The sequence below is a fragment of the Lynx canadensis genome, chromosome C2 (genome assembly GCF_007474595.2).
Source record: "Lynx canadensis isolate LIC74 chromosome C2, mLynCan4.pri.v2, whole genome shotgun sequence".
NCBI classification, from domain to species: domain Eukaryota; kingdom Metazoa; phylum Chordata; class Mammalia; order Carnivora; family Felidae; genus Lynx; species Lynx canadensis.
Window position 1 is genome coordinate 34379154 of NC_044311.2, and position 20870 is coordinate 34400023.

At 39.1% G+C, this 20870-nt stretch overlaps 1 protein-coding gene and 1 non-coding gene across 3 annotated transcripts in view; both read right to left on the reverse strand.

Annotated features, from left to right (window-relative positions):
• PIK3CB (phosphatidylinositol-4,5-bisphosphate 3-kinase catalytic subunit beta) overlaps positions 1–17358 on the reverse strand; it is a 181517-nt gene extending 164159 nt beyond the window's left edge. The window contains exon 1 of one of the 2 annotated variants that reach the window (XM_030328607.1): positions 17046–17068. The gene's annotated coding sequence lies outside the window, so the exon portion shown is untranslated. Of the gene's footprint in view, positions 1–17045; positions 17069–17273 lie in introns of those variants that run through there. The other variant, XM_030328605.1, reaches the window with a different exon arrangement.
• LOC115524379 lies at positions 9030–9133 on the reverse strand. The gene has a single exon (XR_003972081.1). It is a non-coding gene; the product is annotated as a small nucleolar RNA U13 (small nucleolar RNA).
• Positions 17359–20870: the final 3512 nt, after the last annotated feature.

A 20870-nucleotide genomic window follows, 5' to 3' on the forward strand; every position in this document is an offset into this window, starting at 1 on the left:
CCCTGCTCGCTCACATGCCCTCATGCGCAAAAGTAAATAAACTTTAAAAAATACATTTACATATATGTGGGCACACAAATACCAAATACCCTGGTATAATTTTATTAGAAGAGAACAGAGCAGCATAATACTATGTTTTTCATCACAAACTTTGTGGGGACTATTTGACCATTCAAAATGTACATATGAAAGTATAATCCTGATTTATAAAAACAACAAAAAACTCAAAATCAAGAAACCTGAGTGCCAATAACAGCTCTGCCAGTAATAAGCCTAAAATCACTCCTAAGTCTTCCCCCCCCCCAAATTTTTATTTAAGTGATCTCTATACCCAGTGTGGGGCTGGAACTCAGGACCTCGAGATCAAGAGTCACGTGTTCTTCTGACTGATCCGGCCAGGCACTCCCCACCCCCACCTTTTTTTTTTTTTTTAATTTTTTAATGTCACTTCAACTATACAGCCTTGGATAAAGTTCCAGGCTGGAAGAAGAGTGCACACACGGCTGGCACAGTCACTGGGTGGTGATCAAGCAGGTGCAACTCCAAGCTTACTTCAAACAGAACAGCAGCTCAGCTAGGATTTGTTTATATACTGCAACTGGCATCTGTTTATATAAGGATTCTGTGTTACTCCTCGTATGATAAAAGGTACTATGGCAGTTTCTTATAAAACTAAACATGTAATTACCCGACAACTCAGTAATTGCACTCTTTGGCATTTATCACAGAAAAGGGAAATATTTTGTTCACACAAAAAATAAATGTTCATACTTGCTTTATTTATAACAGCCCAAAACTGAAAACAATCCAAATCCAATCTAAACAATCCAAAAAAAGAAGCCAATTGGAGACAAAAAACAAAACACTTCAGGAACGAACCTCTTTCTAAAAGACAACACATGAGAGTTAAATGTCTGTTTAAGCCTCATAGGTTAACTGAGAAACCATTCTTCAAAATACACACACGGCAAAATACCTGAGATTACAGTAAAGCAACTCAAGGTGTTCTGTGAAACTCTGCAGGAAACTAGTCTGGACTGGGTTTCAGGATAGAAGTGCTCTGAATATGACACTATGTCTTCTCCAACACTCCAATTCTACAGCTAATTACCTTTGTCCTTAATTTAGATTCAAGTGTAGATAGTATACACAGTATTAGCTCAAAGGAATGTAAGACACAATAGGGGACTGAGAAAAAACATGAAAAGTAAAATCTAGGTGTAATTTCCAAATTTTGCTTCATTTACCCCATAGTTTCAAGCCCCTTTTAAAATTCTTGCCAAGGACATTAATAGGTAACTTTTTTTTTTATGTATGTTTGTTTATTTATTTTGAGAGAGAGAGAGAAAGAGCACGTGCACGTACACACGTCAGTGAGGGAGGGGCAAAGAGAGAGAGGGAGAGAGAATCCCAAGCAGGCGCCACACTGTCAGAGCAGAGTCTGACACAGAACTCTGTCTCACAAACTGTGAGATCATGACCTGAGCCAAAATCAAGAGTCGGACGTTAACTAACTGAGCCACCCAGGTACCACTAAACTCACTTTAAAATTTACATCATTTCCCTCTCTCTAACAATACTTTTACAGTTTAATGAATATGTAGCAAAATGTTAACAAGCAGATGATATACAGAAAGAAAACCTAGGGCATGAATAATCTCCTGATTAACAACCATAATACTTAGCAAATCACATTTATTAATGAAATTTAAAAAGAAAATAGAATTATTCAGCAAAAAGAAAGTACTGATATATGTTACAGTATGGATGAACCTTAAAAATATTATGCCAAGTACAAGAAGCCAATCACAGAAGACTGTGTAATAGGCAAATCTACAGAGATAAAGTAGATTAGCCATTGCTTAGAGATGGGGCATGGATGGGATTGAACAATGATAGCTAAAAGATTTCTTCTTACACTGATAAAAAATGTTCTAAAATTGATTTTTGTATGTATTGGAATATACTAAAAACTACTGAATTATACACTTTCAATGGATGAATTGTATGGTATGCAATTACTATACACACATACACACACACACATATATATGTATAATCAATAAACCTATTGTCAAAAAAAAATTGAGAAAAACTCTCACCACTTTACAAAAAAATGTTTATTTTCAGCCAGGGTGTATGCACACACACAGGCATGTACTCAAGTGGGAGAAAGTAAGAGAGAGAGGGAAGGAGAGAAAGAGGGAGGGAGACGGAGGGAGAGGGAAAGAGGGAGGGAGACAGAGGGAGAGAATCCCAAGCTGACTCCATGCTGTCAATGTAGAACCCAACATGGGGCTCAACCCCATGAACCATGAGATCATGATCTGAGCCAAAACCGAGTCAGACACCTAACTGACTGAGCCACCTAGGCACCCCTCGCCACTTTTAATCAACATTGTACTGAATGAAGTTCTAGTAACCGCAATCAGACAAGAAAAAAGAAATAAAAGGTATCCAAATTGGGAAGGAAGAAGTAAAACTGTCATTATTTGCAGATTACATGATAGGATATTTAGAAAACCCTAAAGACTTCACCAAAAAAAACTATTAGAACTGATAAATTCAGTGAAGTTGCAAGATACAAATCAAGATATAAAAATCTGCTGCATTTTATACACTACCAACGAAATAGAAGAAGGAAAACTCAGGAAACAATCCCATTTACAAGTGCATCAAAAAGAATAAAATAACTAGGAATAAGAATCACTAAATTCTCTCCTGAAACCAATACTACACTATTAAGTTAACCAACTGGAATTTAAATAAATAAATAGGAATAAATTTAACCAAAGAGGTGAAAGAACTATATTCTAAAAACTATAAGACACTGAGAAAAAAATTCAAAGTTGACACAAATAAATGGAAAGATACACCTGCTCAAAGACTGGAAAAAATATTGTTAAAATGTCCATACTACCCACAGCACTCTACAGATTCAACACAATCCCTATCAAAATACCAATAGTATTTTTTGAAGAACTCTAACGAATAATCCTAACATTTATAAAGTAAAACAAAAACCCAAATAGCAAAGACAATCTTGACAAAGAACAAAGCTGGAGGTATCACAATCCCAGTTTTCAAACTATACTACAAAGTTACAGTAATCAAAACAGAATGGTACTGGCACAAAAACAGACATATATACATCAATGGAATAAAACAGAAAGCCAGAAATGAACCCATACTTACCTGCTCAATTAATTAATCTACATCAAAGAAGGCAAAATATACAATGGGGAAAAGACAGTCTCTTCAATGAATGGTGCTGGGAAAACTGGACAGCTACATGCAAAAGAATGAAACCAAACCACTTTCTTACACCATACACAAAAAATAAACTCAAAATGGATTAAGGAGCTAAATGTGTGACCTGAAACCATAAAACTAAACTTAAGTAGTAATCTCTTGGACATCAACCTTGGCAATATTTTTCTGGATCTGTCTCCCCAGGCAAGGAAAACAAAAGCAAAAATAAACCATTAGGACTACATCAAACTAAAAAGCTTTTGCACAGCAAAAGAAACCATCAACAAAACAAAAAGGGCAACCTAAAGAATGGGAGAAGATACCTGCAAATGATATATCTGATAAGGGGTTAATAGCCAAAATATATAAAGAACATGGGGCTCCTGACTGGCTCAGTCAGTGAAGCATGTGACTCTTGATCTTGGGTCATGAGTTCAAACCCCACGTTGGGTGTAGAGCTTACTTAAAAAAATTTTTGAGGGGCACCTGGATGGCTCAGTCGGTTGAACATCCGACTTCAGCTCAGGTCATGATCTCACAGTTCGTGAGTTCGAGCCCCACGTCAGGCTCTGTGCTGACAGCCCAGAGCCTGGAGCCTGCTTTGGGTTCTGTGTCTCCCCTCTCTCTGACCCTCCCCTGCTCTTGCTCTGTCTCATTCTCTCTCTCAAAATAAATAAACATTAAAAAAAAAAAATTTTTTTTGAAAACTAAAAATTTAAAAATATGTATATATAAAGAACTTTTACAACTCAACACCAAAAAACAATCTGATTAAAGAATGAGCAGAGAGAGGTAGTTGGCTGACTCAGTTGGTAGAGCATGTGACTCTTAGTCTTGGGGTTGTGAGTTCAAGTTCCACTTTTTAGGTGTAGAGATTACTTAAATCTTGGGGCGCCTGGGTAGCTCAGTTGGTTAAGTGTCCAACTTCAGCTCAGGTCATGATCTTGAGGCTAATGAGTTCGAGCCCCACATCACTCTTTGCTGACAGCTCAGAGCCTGAAGCCTGCTTCAGATTCTGTGTCTCCCTGTCTCTCTGCCCCTCCCCCACGCACACTCTATCTCTCTGTCAAAAATAAAAAATGTCTTAAAAAAATAAAAATAAATAAAATCTTAAATGTTCAGTTAATAAATAAAATTTTCTAAAAATTGGGCAGAGAACCTGAATAGACATGCTTCCAAAGACATACAGACAGCCAACAAACATTATGAAAAGATGCTCAACATCACTAATCATCTGGAAATGCAAATCAAAACCACAATCTCACTAATCAGAATGGCTAGTATCAAAAACATAAAAAATAGTAAGTGTTGGTAAGGATGTGAAGAAAAGGGAACCCTCGTGCACTGTCAGTGGGAATGTAAATTAGTACAGCCACTGCAGAAAACACCATGGAGGGTCCTCCAAAGACTAAAACTAGAAATACCATACAATCCACTTCTGAGTATTTACCCAAAGAAAACAAAACTGCTATATGCACCCCATGTTTACTACAGCATTATTTATAATAGCAAAGGTATGGAAGCAACCTAAATGCCCACTGATATAGATGAATGGATAAAGATATAGTATTATACAAAATGGAAGATTACTCAACCATTAAAAAGAATGAAATTTTGCCATTCATGACAATGTGGATTGACCTAGAGGTTGTTATGTTAAGTGAAATAAGTCAGAGGAAGACAAATACCGTATGGTTTCATTTATATGTGAAGTCTAAAAAACAAAACAACAACAAAAGAAAAGCACCAGACTCCTCATAATACACAGAACTAGGATTGCCAGAGGGTAGAGGTTGGGGATAGTGAGATAGGTAAGGGGATTGGCAAAATAGGTTAAGGAAGTTGATACAAACCTCCAGTTATAAAAAAAAAAAAAAGTCACAGGATGAAAAGCACAGCATAGGGAATACAGTCATTAATACTGTAATAGCTCTATACCTGGAGCTAGTACGATACTGTATGATAACCACACTGGAGTTAAAATTAATGTTGTAATAACTCTGTACAGTGTTATATGGTAACTACACTTATCTTGGTGAGCATTTCATAATGTATATAATTGTTGAATTACTATGTTGTACACACGAAACTACTATGTCCAACTGTACTTCAATTAAAATTAAATAAATTTAGAGGGGGACCTGGCTGACTCAGTTGGAAGAGCATGCAACACTTGATCTAGGGGTCATGAGTTCAAGCCCCACACTGAGTGTAGAGATTACATTAAAAAATGACATCTTTAAAAAATAAATAGCAAAATTAAATGAGAACAGATAAAATGCTTATATAGAAAAAAGTAAAGAACTTTTTCATATACACCTAATGGCTGAGACACCGAATAAAAACCGAACAAGTCCACTGAGTACAGAAATAGATGGAAGGAAAATGATTGGTTTTAGAATACTTCTGTGCAGATCGCTAAAGAGCTATGCACACTGTGTAGATTAGGACTATCTACCATTCACGATGCAATGTACATTAGTTTCCCTTTCCCTATATAATTCCAACCTCTGCAATTTATATAATTTAAAAAAAGGAAATTAAAAAATAATAAAAAAAAGAGGAAATGTGATATTCAAACGCAATTCCAAGTCTTCATGTGTCATACCTAAGAAATAATGATTGTATCCAAAGATTCAAAGATGTTCACTATAAGGTTATTCATAACAGCAAAGTAAGTTTAATCTTATCTAATTAAGCTTTTGTTGAATACTTTTGTTATTAAATTGCATTACAACCATGTGACAGAATTTTAAACTTTTTTTAATAAATGTTTACTCCTTTTTGAGACAGAACACGCAACTGAGTGGGGGAGGGAGAGGTGAGGGACAGAGCATCCAAAGTGGGCTCCATGCCAACAAGAGGGACTCCAACTCACAAACTGAGCATCCCCTTCTATGTGTCTGAATACTATTAATGATAGATATAATGTTCATGCTCACATTCTTTTCTCATGTGAATGTGGGGGAGGGGGGAGGACAAACAGCACAAATGTAATGCTTATCTATTCATTTTTTTAATTAAAGGATTAATAACTGTAATCTATCGGTTCATTTATTCAAAAGTAAATTCATGAAACAAAAGTAAATTTATGTCTACCTTCCTCTATTCCCAACACTTTAGGATCAAGTTTAGCAAGATGTTTCAATATAGCACCCAACAAATTACCTAGGCAGGAGAGGAAAAAACTTCAGAGTTTTCGTATTTGAAAATTCTGTAAAGATGATCTACACCCGCTTACTAGAACATCTAATAATACCAGATCATACATTAAGCATTTTTGTTAGCTACATATATACAAAGCATAAAACCACAGGTTTCTTTTTTTTTCTCTTCTTTTTTTTTAAGAGAAAGAAAGATATCATGAGGAGGGGGAAAAGTCGGGGAGAGGGCAAAGAGAGAGAGAGAATCTTACACAGGCTCTATGCTCAGCACGGAGCACAATGCAGGGCTGGATCCCACAACCTTGGGATCAAGACCTGAGCCAAAACCAAGAGTCAATGCTCAACCGAATGAGCCATCTAAGCACCCCTAAAACCACATACTTTCTAACTATAAAGCCAAGGCAAAAGCAAAGCTTTTTACACATTCAAACAAAGGCATACTACATCAAACTTTATTTTTTTAACGTTTATTTATTTATTTTCAGAGAGATAAACAAGAGAGCAAGAATAGGAGAGGAGCAGAGAAACAGGGAGAGAATCCTAGGCAGATTCTGCACTGCCAGCTGGGGAGTCCAACACAGGGCTCAATCATGACCTGAGCTGAAATCAAGAGTCTGACGCTTAACCAACTGAGCTATCCAGGAGCCCCAATTTTTTAACTCATAACTCGTACAATAAAACTAGGCTATATCTATATCAAGTTATTTAAGAGTAGTTAGAAAAAGAAAGTTAATGGTTGAGAGGTGAGTGGGGGGATAAGTAAAATAAATGGATTAAAAGACACAAACTTCTAGTTATAAATCAAGGGTGAAAAAACGGCATATGGAATACAATCAATAATACTGTAATAACATTGCTTGGTGACAGATGGAGACTATACTTATCATGGTGAGCAATGAGTAATGTATTAAATTGTTGAATATATATATATATATACACACACACACACACCTGAAACTAATACTTCAAGTAAAAAAAAAAGGTTAAAGGTTCAATGAACAGAAAATTGCATCCTGTTTTCCAAATACTACACAGGTAGTGTAAGATGAAGGTGGTGATTATTATACTAAAAAACCACAACACTTTAAACTTATATAGTATCTTTTAACCTTCCTCTGAAGGACCTAAAAATAAAGAAACTGTTATGATGCAATCAGTTAAAAATATAAATTCTAGGGGCACCTGGCTGGCTCAGCCGGTGGAGCAAAACACTCTGCTCAGGGTTGTAAGTTCAAGCTTCATGTTGGGTGTAGAGAGTACTTAAAAATAAATTTTAAAAAGAAAGAAAGAAAGGAGGAAAGGAGGAAAGGAGGAAAGGAAGAAAGGAAGAAAGAAGAAGGAAGAAAGAAAGAAAGGAAAAGGAAGAAAGGAAGAAAGGAAGAAGGAAGAAAGAAGAAAGGAAGAAAGAAAGAAAGAAGAAAGAAAAAAGAAAGAAAAATACACGTAAATTCTAGAGTCAGATCTGAGTTTGAAACCTGACTTTTCCTCAACTATGTGATGCTTGGCATGTTAACATCCCCCAAAGCTTCAGTTTCCTTATCTCTTAAGCAAGGATATCATCACTACCTTCATTACAAGTTTATGAAGATAAAATCTAGGAAGGCCACTAAGCATAACATGGCATGTAAGTAAGCATCCAATAAATGTTAACTACTATATAGTCTAATCCCATATAGTAAGCACAAAGAGCAAGTTCTTTTTTTTTTCTTCTCCCCTTATTTTCTGAATTTCATATGGTACAAAAGGTATTACATACTTGAACATATTCAAATAGAAGGTTCTTTCCATTCTTTGGGCCAACCTTCCTTCAGAGGCAAAAGAGCGGTTTTTCTAATGGGCTATATTGACAGCCACAACTTTAAATGACAAAAATGATATAAAATAAAAGGAGGGGCACCTGGCTGGAGCAATTGGTGAAGCATGTGACACATGATTTCCAGGTTGTAAATCGAGCCTCACGTTGAGCTTGAGATTACTTTAAAAAAAAGAAAGAAAGAAAGAAAAGAGGAGAAAAAAAGAAAGAAAGAGAAAAAGAAAGGAAATAGGTGACAATATACAGAATTAAAGAAATCATAAATTCTTCACAAGTTAAGGATGAAATCATTGCTGCTGGTTGATATGGCATACATAGCTACCATACACACCACACAGTAGACATTTCTTGTAGGTAGAATCAGGACCTAAAACCCAGAACAATACCAACTACTTAGGAAAATATTAATAATGAAATGGTGGGTAAAGTATACTAAGACTTAAGACAACCAATGATTTTCAATGAAAATGTGAAAGTTTCCTAACCACCAAAAAAAAAAAAAAACCCCAAAATAATTTCAATTGATCACCACCTTGTCAAAACTAACTATCATCTATCTACTCCTATGGATGTTTCCTTAGGCTCTCTAGCAAAAAATAAACATATTAAGAGAATCCCAGATGGTTGTCCCCCAGGACACCCCTCCCCCCAAAAACTCCCCATAATGAATCTCAATTAAGGGGAATAATATATATATATATTATATATATATATATATATACACACACACCACACTATATATACACACACACATATATATGTATCTAGCTGATAAATATGGAACCTTTTTTTTTTCCCTATGTCAGACAGGCAATGTGCCAAGGTCGTAACAAGGTTTAAGGGAGGCACATATCACACAACAACATGAACACCCAATCATCACGCTTATGAACTACAAGAGGGTCAGAAACCTAACTTTTTTAAAATATACAACTGGAGAGGTAAGTTTTAGCTAACAAATTATCATTTTTGTTCAGATAACATAACAGCAGCAATTTGTAATGATTTATAAACACTGCTTTTATTAGTATATAAATACAAGACCTACACTAAATTGGTAGTTCAAGAGTACAAAATTTTAGGCAGCTATTATCTGCCCATGGGCCCTGTCCTCATGCTTTAATAACACATTTTTGCACCAAAAAAAAAAAATACACAATTTTAACTGACCATATTTCAACGGTTTAATAGAAATTAGGGGCGCCTGGGTGGCTCAGTTGGTTAAGCGGCCGACTTCAACCTCAGGTCATGATCTCGCACTCCGTGAGTTCGAGCCCCGCGTCGGGCTCTGTGCTGACAGCTCAGAGCCTGGAGCCTGTTTCAGATTCTGTGTCTCCCTCTCTCTGACCCTCCCCCGTTCATGCTCTGTCTCTCTGTCTCAAAAATAAATAAATGTTAAAAAAAATTTTTTTTTAATAGAAATTAATTACTGTGTAAGTAACTTGTCAGAGGTAGTAGTAAGTGGTCTGGCTACAAAACCTGAGCATCTCGGGTGCCTGGATGGCTCAGTCCGTTAAGCATCCCACTCTTAGTTTCGGCTCAAGTCATGATCTCATGGTTGTTGACTCTAAGCCCTGTATCAGGCTCCGCACTGACTGTGGGGAGCCTGCTTGGAATTCTCTTTCTCTCTCTCTCTGCCCCTCCCCTGCTCTTGCCCGAGCTCTCTCCTCTCTCTCCTCAAAATAAACTCCAAAAAAAAAAAAAAAAAAAGAGAGAGAGAGACAATCTCTATTTCAAACTGCAGTTTTTCAGTTTAATTCCTCTGAAAATTGTTGAAAAGTTGAATTTTTAAATAAACATTAAAGAAAACTTCAAATTGCATTAAACTTATAATTCTGATGGTCTGAAGTACTCATTATTTAAATCATGAAAGCGCAATCATTTAAACTAGTAAGGAGCAAATGTCTCAAAATGGAGTTTGCCCTTTTGTTGACAGTCACCTCAAATTTCTTCCAGTGGCTCAGCAGGTAAGGAATTCATGGAATTCAGGTCTTTGAGGTCTAGTAAGCACTGTGGTTAAACCACCCAGTCAACACCAAATTATGTAGGGCAAAGCCTGTTCATTATCTAATTCCTTTGACCCCTCCCATCCTTTCCCTACTTCACAATTGCCAATACTTCTATATGGTAGGAGATAGATACGAAATTAGTAAATATTACAGTTATTAGAAATGCAAGGAAAAACTATCATCAGGAATGTGGTTAAACTGCAGTTTAAATAAAGCTTCTGGATTACTCATGGATTTCTTTTAATCCACATAATCCTTCTCCTGAAGGCATGGATAATCAGGATCGCATTTCCCCTGAAGACAAGTAAGCATTTGCCTGGTGGTCTCCCAAGTGATTCCAGCACCAGGGGAGGACAGGCTAGAGTCAGGAACAAGCATGTCAGTTCTTCCTAGCTTGCACCAGAGGACTGTGAGTTGCAGACCTGGCTCTAGCAATACCACAACAGAGGGGATGGTCCAGCAGTAAATACACCCAGTTAAAAGGGCAATGATAATAACCTCAAGCGAACTGCTTTAAATACTGCAGGAAATAAGGAGGTATGCATTCTTGGCGAAGAGGTGGGGGAAAACAGATCCTGAAGCCAGGATTCAGGGTAAGGATTTGTGAATTTTGTAAGGAAATGATGAAGTTTCTACATTATTAACTGCTTTAGGTTGAAACTAATATATATAAGATAAATGAAAGCTACATTTGCAACACACCATAGTTATACAGATAGCACACCCTCCCTTCAATCCCTAGGAAAGTTGAATGGCTAAAAACAACTTTAAGTGCTAGGAAAAAATAGGCTAGCAGAAAGTGACAATGCTAGAGAGAAGTTAGGAAGAAAAACTGAGACTTCATAACATAATCCTTGGCAAAATTAATCTCTAGCTAACCCTGCCAAGAGCAGTAAATGGGAAGTCTAGATTTACCAGAGAGATGAATCCATTATTATCACAGACTTAGCCTCCAAATTCTCTTAGATGGTCCTTTATATAAGCTGACATTATGGGATTCACCTCACTTGACAGTTTTCAGAAGTTATACAGTATTTTTTAATTTAAAGCCTTTATAAACATTCCTTCATCTACAAGGATAATTAGTTTATTGCATGTTGAAGACTGGAATTATCTCATTTATATTTCCAAAAGAAAACCAACAATTAGGGTGATCAGTTATCCACTCATTCTAGTTCTAACATATTCTAGCCATGAAAAATTTTCTCTTTAAAACACAAATAAGGGCCCTGGGTGGCTCAGTTAAGCATCTGACTTCGGCTCAGGTCATGATCTCATGGTTCATGGGTTTGAGACCTGGGTCAGGCTTCATGCTGACAGCTCAGAGCCTGGAGCCTGCTTCAGAGCCTACTTCGAATTCTGTGTTTCCCTCTCTTTCTGCCTCTCCCCAACTCACCCTCTGTCTCGCTCTCTCTCAAAAATGAATAAATATTTTTATAAATAAATAAAATGAATCCAAGTGCTCAGAATGAGAAGAGAGAGGACTACAAAGGAGTAACACAAGGGAATTCTTTGAGGTGTTAGAATTGTTCTGTATACTGTTAGTGGTGGCTATAATTACAAAAATCTATGCATGTGTTAAAACTCAGGAGGGGAGCGCCTGAGTGGCTCAGTCGGTTAAGCATCTGACTCTTGATTTTGGCTCAGGTCACGATTTCAGGGTTTGTGAGATTTGAACCCCATGTTAAGCTCTGGGCTGACAACATGGAGCCTGCTTGGGATTCTCTCTCTCCCTCTCTCCCTGCTCCTCCCTGGCTCATACTCTCTCTCCCTCAAAATAAATAAATAAACATTTAATAATAAAAAAAAAAAACCCTCAGGACTGTATATGAAAAAAATTAAGTTTTGACAAACCAAAGAAACAGACTTAACTACAGAGAACAAAGTGATGGTCGCCAGAGGAGCGGTGGGTGGGAGATGGGTGAAATTAGGTGATAGGCAATGAAGATTATACTTATCACAATGAGCACTGAGTAATGAATACAATTGTTGAATCATTTACACCGTACACCTAAAACTAATACACTGTACATTAACTGTACTGAAAACATTTTCAATTAATTTTAAAAATTAGAGTTTTACTGATATAAAATTTTTTAAATTCAATGTCATCCTCTTTTAGAAATGTCTTTTTATCAAAATCTCTTTGGTCATCTAAAAAAAGGGGCACCTGAGTGGCTCAGTCAGTTGAGTGTCCGACTCTTGATTTTGGCTCAGGTCATGATCCTAGGGTCCTGGGATCCAGCCCCATGTCTGCCTCCATGCTGATTGTGGATAATATAATAATAATTAATTTTAATATTTAAAAATATTTATCTAAAAGTGTATTATATTTACTGTACATCATATATTATACAAAAATTATATATTTATATGAAATTTATATAAAAAGTTTTTATTTAATAATAACAAACAAGCCTATTGAAAAAGAAAGGTCTAAATTAGAGACACAATCTGCATTATCAGAGCAACTAGAACAAACACACTATACACACACAACCACACATCTAATCCCTTTCATTTTTCTCTCTCTCAACTAGAAGCTTGTGACTCAGAACTATTTAACCTGGAGATAACATAAAGGCTACTATGGAATCTATGGTAGAACAACAACTTAAAAAGGAAGTGCACCAGTTTGGAGCCAGTCTAAAGAGAAAGCTGGACCCAATGGCTAGAAAATGTAGGCAGATAGACCTTGACTAGGAGAAGAAAGGCCTCTTCAAGAAAAGGATAGTTTCCTCTCACAAAGCATTACAAGCAGACACTAAACTACTGAAGGCTCACAAGTACTCCTTAGAAAAAGAGGCCATACCAATCAGGGAATGGAGAGTAAGGAGAGGGAAAAAAATCCAGGTGACAAAATCTGGGGAGGGCAGTGAGAGGTAAGAGGAGTGATAAGGGAAGTTGTCTCACGCCAGCCAAAAAAACTGATGATATTCTCACCTATCTTCCTTTTCTTCTTCTCTTTCACTAAATGTTAAGTCAGCATTATTCTTCTAATCTAAGCTTTTCTCCTCCAACATATTTTTTTCTCTATTTCTACTTTGACAATGGAATTATACACTCTTTTTTAATATTTTATTTCTTTTGAATAAGAGAGTTCAAGTGGGGGAAAGGCAGAGAGAGAGGGAGAGACAGAATCCCATGCTTCAAAAATAAAATCCTAAAAAAAAGAAAGAAAGAAACCAAATGGTAAGAATTTATCCCCAAGACATGATAATTCCAAATCAAATGGTTGAGAGGATGGATACACACATACACATACATACACACACACACACACACACACACACACACACACACACAGAGGAGCAGGGGTCTCCGGTTTTGTTTTTGTTTTTTAAATAGTGTAACTGAAATAAACACACCTGCTCTCTGCAAACATTCCAACTGCTACCCTATCGGATTTGGTATGCAATACTAAATGAAAGTACCACATTCTAGAACCAATCCCCTCCAGTCAAGACCAAAATTCAATGTCTCAAAAGAACAACACAAGCCTGGAAAACCTGTTTAGTTCCTTATTTACAAAAATACTAATGAACCAGTACACAATGAATAAAAATCACATTTGTTGTTATTAGTGGCTTAATGTCTAGCCTCTTCAGGAGGTACAGCACCCCTTAACCAAGACTGAGGAATAAGGATGACTAACAGAATACCTCTAGGCCCTCTGATTACTTCCTTATTTGCACAAATCTGGGACCAAAAAGAATAAGTTTGTTCAACACATGTTGAACTTATAATCAAAAGACTGACTTATTTCATTCACACATTCATTCATTCAACATTAAAAATGTTTTAGGCACTGTTCTGGTTACCAAGAATACCAATATAGAAGACAGACAAGATCCTGGCCCTCAGAGAGTTTAGAGTATGCCGAAGGGGAAAAAAGCCATAACAAATAAATAAGTAAATAAGCAAGATAATAGCAGAAAATGCAAGTAAAGAGTATGGATTTACTTCTTAGTGTAATAAGCCACTGAAGCAGGAAAGTGAGTAAAGATCACTCTGATCACTATTTGAAACAGGAAAGCAAGACCAGAGGCAAGAGACCAGGTAAGAAGCTACTGCCCAAGAAGAAATGGGTTGGTGGCAGTAAAAACAAAGAAGTAAATATACCTGAAATGTATTTTGGAGGTAAAATTGACAGGGTTTGCTGAAGGACTGATTATGTGGGAATGGAGGCGCAGTGAGGCAAAGGGATGAATTAAGAATGACCACCAGATTTTTCACTTAACGGGGGTGGAGGAGGAGGGCAGAGGGGTGCTGAGGAAGGAAAAGGCTGAGAAACAAATCAAGAGCTCCACTCTGAACATGTTCAGTTTTGGATGCCTAAAGGCAAATGGAGTGAAGATACCACAAAGGCAGTAAAAGAAATCTAAAGTTCAGGACTGGAGATAAAAATCTGAGCGTCAGGCACCTGGGTGGCTAGTCAGTTGAGAGTCCAACTCTTGATTTCAGCTCAGATCACGATCTCACAGTTTGTGAGATCGAACCCCACATCAGGCTCTGCTCTGATAGCACGGAGCCTGCTTGGGATTCTGTCTCTCCCACTCCCCTCACCACACTCTTGCTCGCTGTCTCAAAATAAATAAACCTTTTAAAAAATCTGAACGTCAACAGCACATGGACAGTGGACATGATGAGATCACCTGGAGAGAGCACAGGTAGAAAAACAGTAGAGGGCATAGTGATAATTGTAATAGTATTGTATGGCAACAGATGGTAGCCACACTGTGGTGAGCACAGCATTATGTAATGTATACACTTGTTGAATCACTGTGTGGTATACCTGAAATTAATGTAACACCGTGTGTTAACTACACTCAAAAAATTTTTTTAAGAAAAGAAAAAAGTAGAGGGGATAGGGGCACTGGGCTGGCTTAGGCAGCACAGCGTGTGACTCCTGATGTTGGGGTTGTGAGTTCAAACCCTACATTGGGCACAGATCTTACTTTAAAAAAAGTTTTTTTTTTTAAGTTGAGGGAATGGCTTGGAAGCGCTAAGGCATTAGGATGTTTTGAATTCAGGGAGAAGGAAAAATCAACAAAAGGAGAGAAAGGGAGTGAAGAGAAGGAAACCATAAAAGTGCAGTATCCTGGAAGGTTCTTCTATATAATGTGATTCACTAGTCCATCACCACCCTCCCAAACCTTGTGACACCACCCCTCAAACTCTATAAAAAAAATAAAAGACTAAGGCAAAACCAAAAAGACTGAGTGACATCCCCAAAGCCCCAGCTATTAGGGACCCAAGTCCAGACCTAGAACGAAGCAAGATGGGACTTCTGACCTCTAGCCTTTTCAGCAGCTAGCACAGTAGTGCTTCTACTGTCAGGTTCACCAATCTGAAGTGAGACAAGAGGAAAAATCACAATTTAGGAAGAACGTATCTTAGATTACAAGGTCTAATTTTAATTTTTTTTTTGTGTATTTTGTTCACATTCAAAATAAGTTGAATCAAAGTCTCTGTGGATGAGTCTCTTTCAAAGTAGAAAACCCAGTCAAGAGGTGCAAAATGGCAATAAATTAAAACAACTCAATTTTCTACACTTCTAAAAACACCCTGAAGGTCAAAGATCCTCATCAGAGTATGAATCAGGGGGTGTAAAACAAGTTTTTTTTTGTTAGTCATTTTTGCTTTAGTGAATACAATTTTCATTTTTAAAGCTTATGATTATTACTTGTTTCTACACTTGCCTTCTGAAACTAAGATCTTTATCCTGACCACTGTCTTATGCTACATTATCATGACTTAAACAGTTCTGCTTTTACCATAAAAACCTTACAGCGTTGCATAAAAATCCCCAAATGATTAATGAACTGCTGAGAATACTGACTCGGAGATGATTTTATTAGGAATCACATTTCCAAACATTCACTCAGTGCTTCAAAGTAAGTACTCATCTAATTTAATTATGATGACTTCACCAGACACTAACACTACCCACAATGATGTTTACAAAAGCACTTGTCACTCCCTTCGGATGTAGCAACGCAGAAAAATGAGTCTGTTTCCATATTCCTCGTGTGTTTATACTCTGTAACAAGTGACAGTTAAGTGTGATTTAAGATTATTTAAACTGCAAAGCACTTCCAGTTTGTGTGTCCCACCATTTTCCATCCTAAGCGAATCCTAAAATTCTTTCGGTCTTATTTCAACAATTGCCACTCAGCACCTGAGACAGGTAGCCCAAGTAAGCCTTAGCAAGAAAGAGACTACAAGATTCTAGTATGGGAAATAGACGATTCTATTTTGGCCACTGTAAGAGAACAGTCTCCAATATTAGGCAATTTCAGTGAAGGTTACTGCAACACCAGAGCAGTCTGTAAATAAATGTGCCCCCAAACGTACACCCGCAGCCTGGAACCAGCAATGGCTAACGAGAAAAGATGCTGCACCAGGGTTGCTCCTAATAGCTTACCACTTACCGAGCTCTGGCTGATCGGTCATGCACATCATCCGGTCCTATCCTCAAAACAACCCTGTGAAGTACGTATTATTATTCCCATTAACAAATCGGGACACTTGGGCCCAAGGTCCCAGGGCTGGTCAGTGGAGGCGGTGGAATTTGAAAACACGACCGTACCCCAACAGCCCAGGATCCCCGCCCCTAAAATGCACTTCTACACAAAAAGGCACCTGAGGTGGAGAAGCCGCGGGGACGTCCGCAAAGGCGGAGAGAGACAGGGCGAAGGCGCCGCCTCTCCAGAGAGGGCCCTTCAGGAACGCCACCAAAAGCGCCAGCAGCCGGGGGCTACCGGTCGCGTCTCGGCCGCCCGGTGGCCAGGAAGCGCCGCTCACCTAAGAGAGCCCCGGGAGGGCCGCAGTCGAGCGAAGCGCCCCCGCAGGCCGGCGGGCGGGTGTCCTCCGCGACGGCAGGAAGCGCGCCGAGGGTACACAACTCGCCGGCGCCGCAGGCTGTGGCGGGCTAGAGCGCGCCGCCCGCCCGCGCGGGGGCACCTCACCCGCCGCCGCGACCGCGCTGCCACTCGGCTGCGCCGCATCCGGGTCCCGCGCCGCTGCTCTCACCTGCCCGGTGTTCCGCCGCCGCAGACTCCTAGCTCCGGTTACGCGGTCAGCAGCCCAGGCCACCGCGACCGTCCCGCTGAGGCACCCCCATCCCTGCCTCTCCCGTCGCCTCCCGCCTGCCCCGCGCGGCGTTACACTGGCCCGCCACCCACAGCCATGGCCCGCTCTGCCGCCGCCGCCGCCGCCGCCGCCGCCGCACCGACCGACGGAGCACGCGCGCGCCGCCGCCGTGCCCGCGCGCGCGCCCACCTCCCCGGCAGGCCTTCCAGCAGGCTTCGCCCCGCCCCGCGCGCTGCTCGGACCAATCCCCGGCCCCGCAGCGGCCGCCGCCAGACCTGCGGGACTGGCCCGGCAGGGCAGAGACAGAGGCCGTGCTGCCGCCTAGTTCTCTCGGGCTCCCTGCCCTCCCGGGACGCTACTGCTCGCCGTTTCGGCTCCTCTTTGTGGCTTCTGGAAGACAGTGGGATTGGGGATCTCCAACAGGCCGCCTTCAGCAGAGAACCGCCACCTGCCCCGGCTTTCGTAGCCCCCTCCCGAGACACCCCTCTGTTCTAGATTTCCTTGTTGGCCTTCGCTTCCCAGTCCCTCTCCCGAATTCCGTTCTGGAACTTTGAACTGACTCCTCCTTGACTGGGCGCAGCCCATCGCTTTTCCCCCTTCTTCTGTCACTCCACTTCTGGAGATGGAGTTGCTAGATTGGCTGCTTCACAGCTGGTTCTTCAAGTCCTGCTGTATTAATGGTCATAAAAGCAGAAGTACAGCCTTCCAAGCCCAAGATTATTTTTCTGTGTGTTCATTTTTGCGACAGTAACAGCTAACATTTGTATGTAGTGCCTTATAGTTTACACAGCCCCCTTTGCATACCTTATCTCCTGTTATCTTTGGACCTCTACCAGGAAATTTTATAGACTTTCTTAGAGGCACACTTCAATTTCACTTACTGAAAAGCTAAAATCTTAACTTATTGTAAAGCTACTATATTGCAGAGTTATTTTAACTTTCGCTGCTATAATAGCTCAAGCAAATATTTGAGTAACCGACGATGGAATCTAGAAGTAGAACCTACTATAAAGCAAAGATGGCAAACAGGCCAGTGGTAAAACAGTAGTTTGATAAATTATCCTAGTTTAATTGAATATTTATACATCAAAGTTAGAACCATACCACATTCAAAAATTCCAGAAGAATTAAAGATATAAAAATATACGAAACGGGCGCCTGGCTGGTTCAGCTGGAAGAGCATGCAACTCTTGATCTGGGGGTCATGAGTTAGAGCCCCACTTTGGGGGTAGAGATTACTTAAATAAATATTTTACATATATATGTATATATATGTGAAACAAACACTTAGAGGGAATTTTTAAAGAATAGTGATATGACATTTATTTCGTGAGGGGGAAATTTTAAGCCAGACAGGAAGCCCAGAATCATTAAAAAAATTGTCTACATAAGTATTGTGAAAGTTTTGCATGACATCACAATGACAAGACAAATTAAAGAAAAATGGAATAAAACAACAAAATGTATGGCAGACAGGGGCACCTTGATGGCTCAGTTGGTTAAATGTCTATCTCTTGGTTTCAGCTCAGGTCATGATCTCACAGTTTGTTATGTTGAGCCCTATATCCAGCTCTTTGCTGACAGTACAGAGCCTGTTTGGGATTCTCTCTCTCCTTCTCTCTCACTCTGCACCCCACCCCCCGCCCTTGCTTTCAAAATAAATAAACTTAAAACAATAACTTTTAAAAAAATGGGAAACACATTGTATCTCTAACATACATATCTCTATGTACCAGAAGCGTAAGAGTTTCTAAAAATGGATTTTTTTTAAGTAAGCTCTCCTGCCCAAGATGGGGCTTGAACTCACAACCCAGAAAGCAGCAGTCACATACTCTACCAAATGAGCCAGCCACATGCCCCTATAAATGGATTTTTTTTTAAAGCCAGCTGGATCAATGTTATAAAATATAGGCAAGGTATACAAGCAGGCAATTAATGGAAGAGAAAATCCGAGTGGTCCATTAAAAAGACGCTTATTTCACTAATAGTTATGGAAAAACATTAAAACAATAATCCATTTTCCCTCATTAGACTGGCAAACATTAACAAAAGCAATCAATGATACCTGGGGAAAGGAGCCCTGGTACACCTCTGATAGAAGTATAATAGCTGCAAACTTTCTAGAAGTAACCTGGGAATATTTATTAGCCTTTAAAATACACACACTTGCCAATTGACCAAAAAATACATTAACTCTGCCCTATGGAAAAGCTAAAGAAAATATCCATAAGGATATACACAAGAATGCTGCAGTGGGTTGAATGTTGACCCTTCTACAAATATGTCCACCCAAAACCTGTGAACATAGCCTTATTTGGAAAAGGATCTTATACATGTAATTAAGTTAAGGATCTTGAAATGAGATCATGTTAGAATTAGGACGGGCCCTGTATCCAGTGACAAGTGTCCTTGTAAGGGAAAGGCCGAAGGAGATTTGAGATACAGAGACACAGAGACAAAGGTGATGTGAACGATGAGGCAGGGACAAAAAAAAAAAAAACAAAAAACAACGAGGCAGAGATGGGAATGATGCATCTACAAGCCAAAGAACGCCAAGGATCACTGGCAGCTACCAGAAGATGGAAGAGGGGCATAGAACAAATTCTCCTTCAGAGTGTCTAGAAGGAAACAGCCCTGCCAATTCCTTTATTTCAGCCTTGTAGACTTAGGAATTATGAGAGAATAACTTTCTGTTTTAAGTCCCCCAGTTTGTGATAATTTGTTAAAGTAACCACAGGAACCTAAGACAGATGCTTATCCTATTGTTTGTGGTGTGAAACAAACACAAACAAACTGGGAACAAGCTGATCGTCCATAGATAATGGGATCCATGAATCAGTTGCCCTGCCTCCATACTATGGAATATTATTCGATGATGAAAATGAGTTAGAACTATTTGTATTGACCCAGAGGGATGTCCAGATATATTATTAAAGTCAAAAATGCAAATTATAGAGTGATAAGAGTGGTATGATCTTTTTAGTTTATTGTTGACCATTTATATATGTTTATATGAATATAGAGAAAGGGGTGGAAGGAATTACGGTAGGCTGATCACATTGGATGACTCAGAGGGCTGAAAGAGGAAGACTTGGGTGGGAGGGAGTTATCTTTTTTAATATGTGTAGATCTTTGAATTATCTTACTCATTTTTTTTAACTTGATTTAGTTATTTTGAGAGAGAGAGAGAGAGTGCATGCACAAGCAGGGGAGGGCAGAGAAACAGGGAGAAAGAGACTATCCCAAGCAGGCTCTGCACTGTCAATACAGAGCCCCACGCAGGGCTGGAATTCATGAACTTCAAGATCATGACCTGAGCCAAAACCAAGAATCAGTTGCTCAACCAACTGAGCCACCCAGGTGTCCCAAATTGTCTTACTTGTTATAACCAGTGTATGCATTAACTTATTCTTTTAATCCAATAAATAGTTTTACTTTATTTTTTTAAATAAGCTCTATGCCAAACATGGGACATGAACTCATGACCCCAAGGTCAAGAGTCACATGCTCTACTAATTGAACCAGCCAGGCACCTCT